General features: G+C 38.7%; 1 long non-coding RNA gene across 4 annotated transcripts in view; it reads right to left on the bottom strand.

Annotated features, from left to right (window-relative positions):
- Positions 1 to 11,987, bottom strand: part of LOC144283155 (uncharacterized) — a 104,641-nt gene extending 92,654 nt beyond the window's left edge. The window contains exons 1-2 of one of the 4 annotated variants that reach the window (XR_013351540.1): positions 11,921 to 11,987; positions 11,614 to 11,688 (exon numbers count right to left, since the gene is read on the bottom strand). This is a non-coding gene — a long non-coding RNA (uncharacterized LOC144283155). The remainder of the gene's footprint in view (positions 1 to 11,613; positions 11,689 to 11,920) is intronic. The other 3 variants (XR_013351536.1, XR_013351537.1, XR_013351542.1) reach the window with 3 other exon arrangements.
- Positions 11,988 to 13,196: the final 1,209 nt, after the last annotated feature.

Genomic DNA, 13,196 nt, shown 5'->3' with positions numbered 1-13,196 from the left:
TCTATAGTTAATAAGTGTCTGACCAAGGACTGTATGCCAGGTTCTCTAATTCAAAGACTTTTGTTCTTTTTGAGAAGAATTCTATGTATTTGTTACTTGTAAAGTTTTTGATTAGAGGTTCCTACATATTATGATAGTTGCAATTATTAGCTGTTAAAGGACAAAATTTCATCAAATTGAGAGTCCCATTATGTCCTCTACATGCCACTCTAAAAATAAGAGCTATACCATAGTCAAGTGTTTAAAAGAATAGGAGAAGGATGCCTGGGTGGCTCAGCGGTTGAGCGTCTGCCTTTGGCTCAGGGCATGGTCCCAGAGACCCAGGATTGAGTCCTGCGTCGGGCTTCCTGCAGGGAGCCTGCTTCTCCCTCTGCCTCTGTCTCTGCCACTCTCTCTGTGTCTCTCATGAATAAATGAATAAAATCTTTAAAAAATAAAAAATAAAAGAATAGGAGAAAATATAGATTATTTCAAATAAATGTGAAGAAAAATATTAGAAAAAGTTATACTTTTCTAACCTGGTAATTATTCCCATTGCCAGGTACTTCATGTTCAGAAGGATTCACTGCAGGCTCCATTAAGTAATACTTCTTAATGAACTTTAATTTAATTTATTAGAATTTAATTTCCATAAAACTTAGTAGAAATATGGGCCGTCACAGAGTTTTTAAAAGGAGTCATCTAGTCTGACTATAGCTATTTTGTGAAGTAGAATAAAAGTGCCTTTATTATCTAACTCTTTAGTTCTAAATTATTAATAAAGCAATCTATATTTGTTCTTTGTTAGTATCCAAGGAAACTCTATGATTTAATTGATCTCAATAAGTATGTCTTGAGTATAACCATATGCAAGGTACATGCTGCAGACCTGGAAGCATATAATGGCAATAACCTATGGTCCCTGATCTCCAGTGAAAGCAGCCCACAAACACTTGCATTGACAGAGCAGACTTTGGCAAGTGCCATACATGGAGGGATTACATGTGGTAGAGGAACTGGAGAAGAGATTTAACCCAGACCCACACTGTGTGGGAAAGCTTTAATAAGAAAATATATAAATAAATAAATAAAAGAAAATATAAGTGCACTTAAAGCCTCCAAGACTTGGGGCACCTGGGTGGCCCAGCGGTTGAGCATCTGCCTTCAGCCGAGGGTGTGATCCTGGAGTCCTGGGATCAAGTCCCACATCAGGGTCCCTGCAGGGAGTCGTCTTCTCCCTCTGACTATGCCTTTGCCTCTCTCTCTGTGTCTCCCATGAATAAATAAAATCTTTTTTAAAAGCCTCCCAAATTTGAAGGATGATAAATACTCATATTTCCACTTCAGTTCTATTGAACTATTTTTAATATCCCTATTTGGTAGGCTTGGTTTTGTAAATCCAAGTTCTCAGCAACAACTTTGTATTTAATTCTACATGTATTGATTGTTCACAAAACTTTCATGTAAATTATGACCAATATATCATGGCCTGTAAGACATTTTTCAATAAATAGCATTCATCTTCTCCACTAGACAAGAGATAAATAAAACACACAGTAAAGATGGGCCCAAACTAACATCTGTACTGAGAAGCTTGTATAGGGAGAGAGGGAGATGGAGCAACGTGTGATCCAAATGCACCTGTTAAGCAAACCTTGCTTAATTTACTTGCCAGTCACAGCAAAGCCTGTGGATCAGCTTGCCAATCTATTCTCTGGAACTCTGGGCACTGCTGGAGACTGAGAGAAAGACCAAAGCTTGGTAAAGAGAGTTTTGCTTTTTAAAAGAGAGAAGGAAAAGAAATTCCATAATCCAGGAATCTTGAGTTTGACCTCAGGCAATATCTTGAACTAGGTTATTTAAAGGGGGATTTACTGCTGTGGTGGGTTTGTGTCTTCCCCAAAATTCATAGATTGAAGTCCTAACCACCAGTATCTCAGGATATGGCTATATTTGGAGATAGGGTCTTTAAAGAGGTGATTAAGTTAATATGAGGTCAGATGGTGGGCCCTAATCCAATATGACTGGTGTCCTACATTTGATCTCATCCAAACAGCCAAAAAACAATATGACTGGTGTCTTTTTTGGAAGAGGATGTTAGGACATAGATACACACAGAGGGATGACCATGTGAGGACACAGGGAGAAGGTGGCCATCTACCAGCTAAGGAGAGAAACCTCAAAAGACACCAGTCCAGGGCACCTGGGTGGCTCAGTGGTTGAGCATCTGCCTTCAGCTCAGGTCATGATCCCTGGGTCCTGGGATAAAGTCCTGCATCAAGGAGCCTGCTTCTCCCTCTGCCTATGTCTCTGCCTCTCTCTCTCTGTCTCTCATGAATAAATAAATAAAATCTTAAAAATGAAGAAGTAACTAATCCTGCTAACACCTTGATCTCAGAATTCTAGCCTTCAGAACTGTGAAAAAATAAATTTCTGTTACTTAAGCCACTCCTGTCTGTGGTATAAGTTGTGGCAGCCCTAGCAAGCTGATACACCTGCTAAGCTAAGTACTAATCACATGGCCACAACATAAAGACAATGACCTTTAATGACTGTTACCACAGTAAATGGGTGCCTAGGTGACTCAGTCGGTTTAATGTCTGCCTTCAGCTCAAGGGTCCTAGGATCAAGGTCCACACTGGGCTCCCTACTTGGCAGGGAGCCTACTTCTCCCTCTCCCCCTGCTTGTGCTTGTGTGCACTCTCTTTCTCTCTCTCTCTCTCCCCATTAAATAAATAAAATCTTTTTTTTAAAAAAAAGTTACCACAATAAAAACTATGATTTTTAATGATTTTTATGATTTTTTTATGATTCTCTGTACTCATTATATCATTCAGAACCTGGTCACAAGAGATAAGTCACACCAGTTATTTTAACAGAAGTAATCCAAAAAATTGTTAATTGGAAAAAAAAAAAAGTGTTAACTAGCTGTCTTAGTTTCCAGGGGCTGCCGTAACTTAGTACTACAGACTGGATGGTTTCAACACCCGAAGTTTATTGTCTCCTAGTTCTAGAGGCTAGAGGCCCGAGATTAAAGTATCAGGAGGATTGTTTCCTCCTGGGGGCTGTAAGGGAGCATCTGTGAGGGAGAATCCTGGTTTCTGGTGGTTTACTGGCCATCTTTAGCATGCCTTAGTTTGCTGTTGTTACAGCACGCTGGTGTCTGCCTGTCCACATGGCATGCTCTCTGTGGCCGTGTCTGTCTCTGTGACCACGCTTCTCCTTTCTATGAGGACACAGTTATATTGCATTAGGACCCACCCTAATGGTCTCATCTTAACTGGGTCATCTGTGAGGACCTGCAGAACCAACACTAAAATGGAGTCTCTTGTGTCGGGGCAGAAATGAAATTGGCCAATGCAGGTGCTCTAAAGAAAATAAAACTTGGGGCACCTGGGTGGCTCAGTGGTTGAGCCTCTGCCTTTGGCTCAAGGCATGATCCCAGGGTCCTGGGATCGAGTCCTGCATTTGGGTTCCCTGCAGGGAGCCTGCTTCTCCCTCTGCCTATGTCTCTGCTTCTCTCAGTGTGTCTCTCATGAATAAAAAAAGGTCTTAAAAAAAAAGAAAGAAAGAAAGAAAGAAATTTAACCTTACCTAGCAGAAGTTGTAAGAAATGACAGCTCTTCTCAGAAACTAGTAGCAGATGCCAGCCAATCCCCAAACACCAAGTCTATCCACGCCATCTCTGGACTTCTTGTTCCCTGACTCAACTACCCTGATCCAAGTAGGGAAAAAGGCCACTTTTTTCAGCTGAAAAAAGCCTAATAACTTCCACAGTTACCCCATAAAAATCCCTTGGTCTGTGAGCAACTCAAAACTCATTGCTCCTAGAGCTTTGAGTTTCCTGGCCTGCAGGTTGAAACCCTCACAATAAATTCTTCTTTCTCCTTTGTTTTACTGTTTCTGATAGACCCTATCCCCAAATGAGGGCATATTCACAGGTAGTAGGGGGTAAGGAACTTCACATCTTTTGAAGGGACACAATTCAATCCATAATATGAGGTAACCTAAAAAGCAAAGCATCTTCACAGAGGTAGCAACTGTAGGCAGAGCTAACACTCCTGAAGTTGGAGGAGCAAAGAAAAGGAGTTGATTATTACAATGTAAAAGCCTGGAGGAGGGGCCCCAAGAAGCTGAAGCTCAGTCACCTGAGGAAGAAGCACTTGCTCTCAGCTGGTGGCGGTGCCTCTGAGGCAGTGCACTGAGGCTGCTCCCGCAAGCACTGCAAACACTCAAATGTTGGGGAAGTTGGATTCAGCTGCTGTACATGAAGGCACTGCTTCCGAGTGAAGTGTCACCTGGAGGATGCCCCCCAAGAACTGCAGGGGAACTGCAAGAGAGGGGAAGAAGCCTCCTTCTTCCTCCTTCAGTCTCTAATGCCCCCTGTGGGCAGATCTCCGCAGGGAGCAGCTGACAAAGCAGAGTTGTGGTTTGCAGAGCTTCCAGCCCCAGCATCGCAAAGCAAAGCAAAGCAAAGCAAAGCAAAGCAAAGCAAAGCAAAGCAAGGATGGTTGGTAGCTGAGGAAAAAAAATCCATATCCAGCACATTTTTCATTGTTTAATTTGATTGAGTCAGGATCAGCAAATGACTCTGTGACTAACAGAGAAAAATGTTTGAGATTGTGGTCCTGCAAATTTGTTTTTTTTTTAAGATTTATTTATTTTTAGAGAGATAGAAAGCATGGGGGAGGGGCAGAAGGAGAAGGAGAAAGAGAATCTCATGCAGACTCTGCACTGAGCGCATAGCCTGACGCAGGGCACAATCCTACAAACCTGAGATCAGGACCTGAGCCGAAACCAAGAGTTGGACATTTAACTGACTGTACTACTGAAGTTTCCCTGTGGCCCTACAAATATTGACCTAAAGGTGTTGCAAAATTCCTGGATTTGTGGTTACTGGTATATATAAATTTTGCCTTAAATTTCTTGTCTATTAAATGGGTATGATAATATAAATATCTTGTAGGATTGTTAAAAGGATACATAAAAAGCACACAGAACACTAGATGACACAAAGAGTTCAGTACTCATTAAATAAATGCTAGCTAATATTTCATTACCATCATGTTTAAATAGATAATCAAAAACTAAAACATTAACCTGTTTTAGGGACGATATTTTCCTATACAGGGAATTAATGAAACTTAAGATACAGGCATTTGCTCATTGCCAATAAAACATCTGCAAATAAATGAAAACAATATGATTGTCTACTACTAATTGATAGTGGCTCCCTGGATTTGCTGCTCTGAGAATCTGAGGCGCCATCTGGGTTTGGAGGGAAAGAAGTTCAAAATTAGTTAGCGATCTCTACTAACTGCATGAGAGAAGTCATAGGTGGAACTCCTGTCTCCTCCACGATTTTATCAACATTGGTAAAATGGTATGGCTTTAGGGTCAAAACTTTATTCAAATTCTAGACTGAGAATGGAGATAACACCTTCTCCAATGGTAATTTTGAGGATTAAATGAAACAAAAAGAAAGAGAATTCTACCATCTTTATGGAACTCAGTATTAGTTGTTCTTTCTCCTATATGCAGTAGGACAACAATGAATAATAAACCTATAACTGTGTTTATACTTATTAAATTTCATAATGCTGTTATGATTTAATCAGCTATATAAAAAATAGTCATTATAAAATGCATTTTCTTATAAAATGGCTAACATATTCCAAATTTATTTATTCTATAGCAGGATACCTACAGTCACATCATTTATCCCTCAAACTTAAATGAAACTGTTTTTGGAGAATGACTAAGTATGGATAAAGTTTGGCCTCTCTATACATATAATTACTTCACCATCTACAGGTGATGCAGATTAAATGTGATTTGTTATCTTTCCTTATCTATTGCTGAATTAGGAGACAATTTTCTTTTACTTTTTTACTAATATGAAGGGCAATAAAATGCAATTTTTCATCATCTGAGAAACAAAAGGAACAATTTCATGGGTAAAAATAAGTAGCTTCCATGGAGGAAGATCTGGTTAGAATAGACCCTTGTTTTTTTGTGAAAAGGTTAGTGTCCATGTTTCAGTTTTGCCATTAAATGAATTTCATGAACTTCATGTAGTTCCGTGAAGTATCTGCTGCAGATAGGGCATTTTTCTAACATACTCTTTCAAAGGCGTCCCTTACAGAAATCAAAAGTACTCTATACTTGTCAAAAAAATCTGGTGAACATATAAATATTCATAAATAGCATCAGACATACATGTTATTTCTCGGATCTTCAGTTTTCTTTCTACTTCATTGTTCAAATAGGCAGCACCACCTGGTGGCTAAATAAAATTATTGAAATTTTATTGCATCTTAAAAATGAAGAAAATGTAGTCAGCAGCAGAAAAATACCTAATTATTTTTTACATTAAGTTGGGGCTATTCCTTATAAATTTTTATGCTTACTGGTTTTCTCGTTTTAGTTATGTCTAGTTTTAAAAATACATACAACTAAACATGACAAGTTTTATCCATTGTTAAATATTCTTGTTTTCTGTATACTCTTTAGTGTTTATGAAAAGATATACGTGTATAATTTTAATGATGCTATTTTTAAAACTAAAATTTAAAATACTTTTGCAAAATTCATCCTCTTGAGACACTTTAATTCACTCACTAAAATTATCTTATTGCTCTTCTCTTGAAACTATTCTCATTTGTAAAGAACCCTAGTCACAGACATTTTAAAAATAACTTTACTTATAAAATACCATCAAAATTAATAGGAGTTATTTGGAGGAAGGCATGTAATTATTACATTGTAATTATGGCTTTAGACGCAGTATTGAGTTTCCAAAGATACACTGGATTTAAAAAGAAAAAAGAAAAAAAGTAGTGCTGCTGCCCTCTTGTGGTTTAAAGTGTGTATTTTTCTCTAGAAATAAAATCCTAGCATCTAAGAAATAATGCTTTTGATATTTAATGACAAAATTGAGTATGAGCTATGTTTTTACATTTGACAAAAGTAATATAATAAATAGTCCACTAACTACCATAGCTAGGAGTTGGAATGTTCTAGTTAATTCTATATCATTGATAATAGAAGCCTGGTGATTAACTTATTTTAATCTGTTTGGTAAAAAAAAAAAATTAACCATAAAAATCCCCTCTCATGTAACTTTTAGCATTCTTCACCCATTCCATGGAATATATTTTTGCAAATGGGTAAGGATAAGGCAGCGCCCTCCAAATGAAACTGGAAACTAGTGTAATTTCCTACTTTCCTAGTGTTACATAGTAGAATAAATTACCTTCAAACTACTTCAAAATTCACACAAAACCAAATACAAAACAAAAACCAAAACCAAAATCCTTTTTCATTTTGCTACTGTTTTAGCCTGGGATAAGTTCAGGAGTCTTTTCCAAGGTCCAGGACGTGCATTTACCTCACTGAAACACTCTGGCCCTTGCAATTATTGCACTGAAAGGAAAACAAGCTTTAGATGCACATTCCAAATGGAAGAGCCAAGCTTCCCTCGCATTGGCTCTGCTGTTCTGCTTCTAGAAATGAATAGTGCTTTTCAGATTTCTCCATATGAACAGGACTAATTCTCTAAGAGCCTGCTCCGTGTTTACATCTCTCACCTCCCAAGCACGTTATTTTGGATTAAAGGCAAACAAGACCGAAACAAAGGGATGATTCTGCCCAGGGCCTTAAACCCCAGGCACTGTTTTCCAACTCTCTCTGAAATTTCCTCTGACCACCCCTTCTCTATAATATCCTACAATGCTATCCTATTGAGAAAATAGGATTTTGTGATTACTGAGGAGGGAATATAAAGCAATCGTTTTTATTCTGCCCTTATTTGCTTAGTTCCAGAGGAAACAAGCAGTTGCTAGCAAAAATGGGAGGTACGGCTTGGGGCACCACTGTCCCATGGAGCCTGGCATTCTGGTGCCTCTTGTGGTCTTCATGTGCTACTTTTCCCCCGGGGACTTGGGCTTTTTAACATCACTTCATCTGAGTGGTTTTATTTGAGGAAGGGATATTTCCTTTTTCTCTTTCTTATCTTTTCTTAAGTAGCCTCTAGATTGACCCAGAATACCATTAGCAGAAGAAGAGTGAGGGCAAGGGGAGCGGGCCTGTGGCACTCACCATGCTCAGGGCTGTTCGTACAAGATCAGCGCTGCTGATTCCTATCTATTTAACGGAAAAAACAGGATCTGTAGGGGGCAGAGAGAGGCTGGGTTGTCCAGCTTAGAACGAGACCTGAGTTTTGCATGTCCCAACCATGCACTGAAGAAGTTCCCACCTGATCCTCTGTTCTTTGCTTCCCCAATCAGCTGCAAACACTCATTCTGATCCACAGATATATTCTATGCTGTCTGACCCTTGAACACGAGAGATCGGGGATATGGTGAAGGAGAAGCAGAGAAAACTGAGAAGCTCACAATGTGGGTACCTTCCTGTCAGGCAGCAACTTCTCTACCCAGATGCAGCCCTGCCACATGCCCCGACCGTGGTGAGCTCTAGCTGTCCCAGAACTCACTGAATCCTTTCCTCTGATTTCCCCAGAAGGGACTCGTAAACCTTCAGTGAGATGAAGGGACGCTCTGTTCAGCATATCTTCTCCTTTAAGAGTCTTGATTACAGTGCCAACATTGCCCTTGCCTCATGCAGCTAGGATGGCTGATGCTACTCATTTGAGAGAGGGAGGGCGAAAGAAGAACTCACTGAGAATCTCTAAGATCCTGGTAAAAATCTGTCTTAGATACCTGTGGGAGAACATATGTTTTTAATTTGATGATTTTCCTTTAAATTTATGTATGCACTTGGCACATTCTCCTGTACACATGTGACATAGATAAGCAACCTTAAAATTTATGTAACAGAAACCATTAGTTGACATAGTACTGGGTGAAACAAATCAGATTTGGAAGAGGGCATACTCTCTCTATAAAAAAACAAAACTAGAGCAATGGTTATCCTTATGGGGATGGTAACTGATATGAAGCACACAGGGGCTTTGGGGATGCTGCTAATATTCTGTTTCTTGATCTGTGTGCTGATTAAACGGATATATTCACATTATGACAATTAACTACCTTTCCAAACCCATGGGAAGGATTGATTCTAAAGTGTTCTTATTATCCCATTCACCTTGAATTAGACACCCAAAACCCAAAGGCAAGAGGCAGAAGCTCATTTAATTCAAGTTTAGTGAACAAACACAAAAGTAGTATCACTTATCTCTCATCTGCCTCGTCTGGTCTATATATCAAATTAGAGACACTCAGAGCCCAGAGCTTCTCACAGCAGTGGATGTGATGGGAGCCACCATTCTCCTACTACACTTGACTGCTTCTGGCCCATGCCTGAGGTAGGTATTGAGGGATGGCAAGGAGATGAGCCAACTCTCAAAGCATCTTCTGATCAAGCAGAATGTGCACAGATATTCACCTCCTTTGACCATGCTTCAGCCTCTCACAGTACTCTCTCTACTTGCCACTGTCACTTGGTTAAGTCTTGCTTGCCCTTGTATTGACATCACCAAGTTTCCTCTCAGTGAAATGGGGCTTTATCTGTTGGTGGTTCAGGTATCCATCTTTCTTAGAAAAGCAAATATTAACAAAATTAAAATGTGGCACTTTTAGATAGAAAATGTGATAGAGGAAATGACAAATAAATACTTGCATTTTTAGAAAAGTTGCATCTTCCAAGGCAAGAACATTCAAACAACTTTTTAAGAAAAGTCTCTATACACTCCCACTGTTGATAGAAGTACTATTCCGTGGAAATTTCAATGATGGTGGAAATGTTCTATCCTCTAAACACTAGCCAATGTGGCTAAAGGCTCTTGAAATATGGCTGGTGTGACTGAGGAGCTAAAATGTTAACTTAATTGTAATTTAATTAAACACATGTATCAGACAGTGCAGCTCTATAGGAATACAAGTTCCTTTGCCGCTGTGATCCTGACAGTGTTCTCTTTTATAAACTCCACTACTGAACCGCTGGTGTTTTGCCCTTTATGCTTCAACCACCTTGATTTACTTAAGGTAATTCACATGCCATTTCTCTCCACCATCTCCTTCTTCATCCTGTCCCTTCTGCGCAGAGAGCCCTTCTTTCTCATTCTTCCACGTTTTACATCTTTCCATTTCCAGCCTCTTTATCTTCTAACATTCTTGGTCCATTAGGGAAGCATCCTTGACCTACTAATTCTTAGTTAAGTACCCACTTTGTTTCCTTTCCAAAGTATATTGTGCTTCTTTATCATAAAACTCCACTGAAATATAATGATCTCATATGCATCTTCTTTTTCACTGTCTTCTAAGTTCCTTGAGGGTCTTATACATTGTTGTGTTTCCAAGTATTAAGGCAAATAGAATGCATTAAGTAAGGGTTCCATGAATTAATGAATGAATTATAAGAAAAGTAGCAGTCTATCCAAGAGTCTGTAGTGTTATATTTCCAAGTATTAAGGCAATTAGGTTGTATTCAACTAGGGTTTCATGAATGAATGAATGAATTATAAAGAAAGTAGCAGTCTATCCAAGAGTCCATAGCCCAGAGATCTGGGAAGTTAAGGAGTTTGTGGAAGGGGGCAAATACGTCTTGAGGGAATCCCCTGGAAAAAAAACCCAAAAGTGGTCTACAAATTAATTATAACATACTTATTAAAATTATACTGATCACTTTTAGTGTATTGTGCTATTTTGAGGGCTTTATTTTTGTAAACATAAAGAAGGTTTAAATTCATTCTCAGCCCTGGTTCCTCTAAATTAAGTTTCTGTTGTACGTGGGAGTTCTCAGAACCTCACCTGCAGACCCGTGACTAAAGTCCCTGCCATGTCCTGTGTCTCTGCCCCTGGGAGTCCTGGTCACCCACATATTTGCTCAGAGTTGCTTTGTTCCTCATGGAAGCACACTTGACTGCAGCTGTTTCTCAAACATCCATGCTTAGGGCTCAATGCTGGATGAATTATCCAGAGGATCCTTTGTAAATTTTTAATCACTGTTTTAAAAATGTAAAATTAACATAACAGCAATGTTAAAGCCCATTTTTTAAAAAATGTACTATTACAGAAACTTAATTTAGAGGAACCAAGGCCAAGAATGAATTTAAACCTTCTTTATGTTTACAAAAATAAGGCCCTCAAAATAGCACAATACACTAAAAGTGATCAGTATAATTGTAATAAGTATGTTATAATTAATTTCCACTTACGACCTCTTACTAGCTTTTAAATGTGTTGTTGCTGTCAGAGATAAGATGTGTAAGAAGAGAATAGCAACATTGTAATATTTAGGCCTGGTCCAGTATGCAAAATCCTGCTGCCTTTCTGGTCTTACACCTTGGAATGGGCAGCAATGTGAATATCTCGTAGAGAACAGACGAGAACGGGCATAGAGCCATCTTGGGAAGGAGCCCTCCATGAGGGATCGTTTCCTGCCAGGAGCAAATCCACATTAGCCCAAAGAGACTAGAGATGAACTGTCAGATGTAGCCACCGAGAGGAGCGGCCATCAGTGATTATCTGGGGCTTACATCTACCCATGCCAGAAAATGAGTTTGTGTTCCCCAGCAAGGATTTTTGCACAAAAGCAAGCAAGGATGAGAAAAAGAAGTAGTCTTTGGATAGCATTCGCTGTACCCAGGTGGTTTTAAAGCCATAGATTGCATACCTGTCAAGTTATGCTATGCTTTGCTGAGTCTTCCCTCTTGCCTCCTCCCAGTTCTCACTCTGAAGATGCCAAAGGCTGCATAGTGAAAGGGTGCCAAGAGGTGTAAAATTACATGAAAGATTGAAGTTTCAATATTAGATCAGACTAGACTTTTTTTTTAATTTTGAAAGAATTTAAGGCTTACAGAAAGTTGCAAAAATAGCACAGAGTTCCCATATAATTTCACCCAGCTTCCCCTCAGGTTAGCATCTTATATAACCATAGTACAATTATATAAAGGAATTCATATTGAGTAGAATACTATTACCTGAGCTACAGAACGCAACTGGATTTCACCAGCTATTCCAGTGATGTCCTTTTAATGTTCCAGGATCCAGCCCACATGGTATTTAATTTTTATGTTTCCCTAGTCTCCTCTTTGGTTCTTTCTTGTCTTTTATGACCTTGAAGGAGTCCTGTTGGTTATTTTGTAGATTATCTCTCAGTTTGAGGTTGTTGATGTGTCCTTTCATGATTGGATGAAGGTCATGTATTTTAGCAAGAATACCACAGAACTGATGCACCCTTCTTGACGCAGAACATCAGAGGATATATGATACTAATAAGATAAATTGCGTGTATCTATTGCTAACAGTGCTAACTGGGCGGAGGTGGTGTCAGCCGTTTACCCACTCTAAGGTTGGTAGTCTTCCCTTTTCAACTAATAAAGATCTTGGGGGAAGCTCTTAAAGGCAATGAAAATTCCCTGTTTCTTCTCAAACTTTTGCCTACTAATTTTAGCATCATGCCTATTCTATTTCCCTCATTCTTCTGCATTTAGCAGTTGGAATTATTTTATAAAGGAAGAGTTGTTCTTTCCCTCACATTTATTTACTTTTTCAGTTATTTAGATTTATCAGTATGAACTCAGAGATATTTACTTAATTCTATGGGTTATAAGACAGTATTATCACTATTTTACTGCTCAAAAAGTTCAGCTTTGGCTACTAGGAACTCTTTCAGGTTGGTTCCTATGCCCTTTTGACATGTTCTCACCCTTTTTGGAGTATTTCCTTATTTTTGGCACCAAAAGATAATCCAGGTTGATCTTGTGTTTTCCCTGACCAAAAGCCAGGAACCAACTGCTTCTCCAAGGAGGTTTTTTTGAACCAGGATCCAAGCCAGAATCACACATTTCATTGAATTTTCATGTCTAAACCTAGTTTGATTCCTTGATTCTGTTTTTTTTTTTTCTTTGAAAACCATATTTAGGAACTATCGTGGGGATGTACTAGATGAATTATTACTAAGATTTCATTATTTCTAGACATTCTCAGGAGAAAGTTTGGATGTGTGTGCATATACACACACACATATATACATTTAGATGTATATGTGTATATATATATACATAAACATACCTATATTTCTATATCCATATAAAGCCACATACAACACACGTATATAATAAAAACATTAATCCATATTGATACTTAAGATTCCAATCAAATGTCTCTTGGCTTATTCTAGCTCTCCCCACCCCCTGCATTATTTATAATTTCTTTGTCTAACACTGAAAAAATTAGCTTTCCTTATCTGTAATA

The sequence above is a fragment of the Canis aureus genome, chromosome 14 (assembly GCF_053574225.1).
Source record: "Canis aureus isolate CA01 chromosome 14, VMU_Caureus_v.1.0, whole genome shotgun sequence".
NCBI lineage: Eukaryota > Metazoa > Chordata > Mammalia > Carnivora > Canidae > Canis > Canis aureus.
Note: the sequence above shows the minus strand (reverse complement) of the source record. Positions and strands in the feature narration are given on the sequence as shown.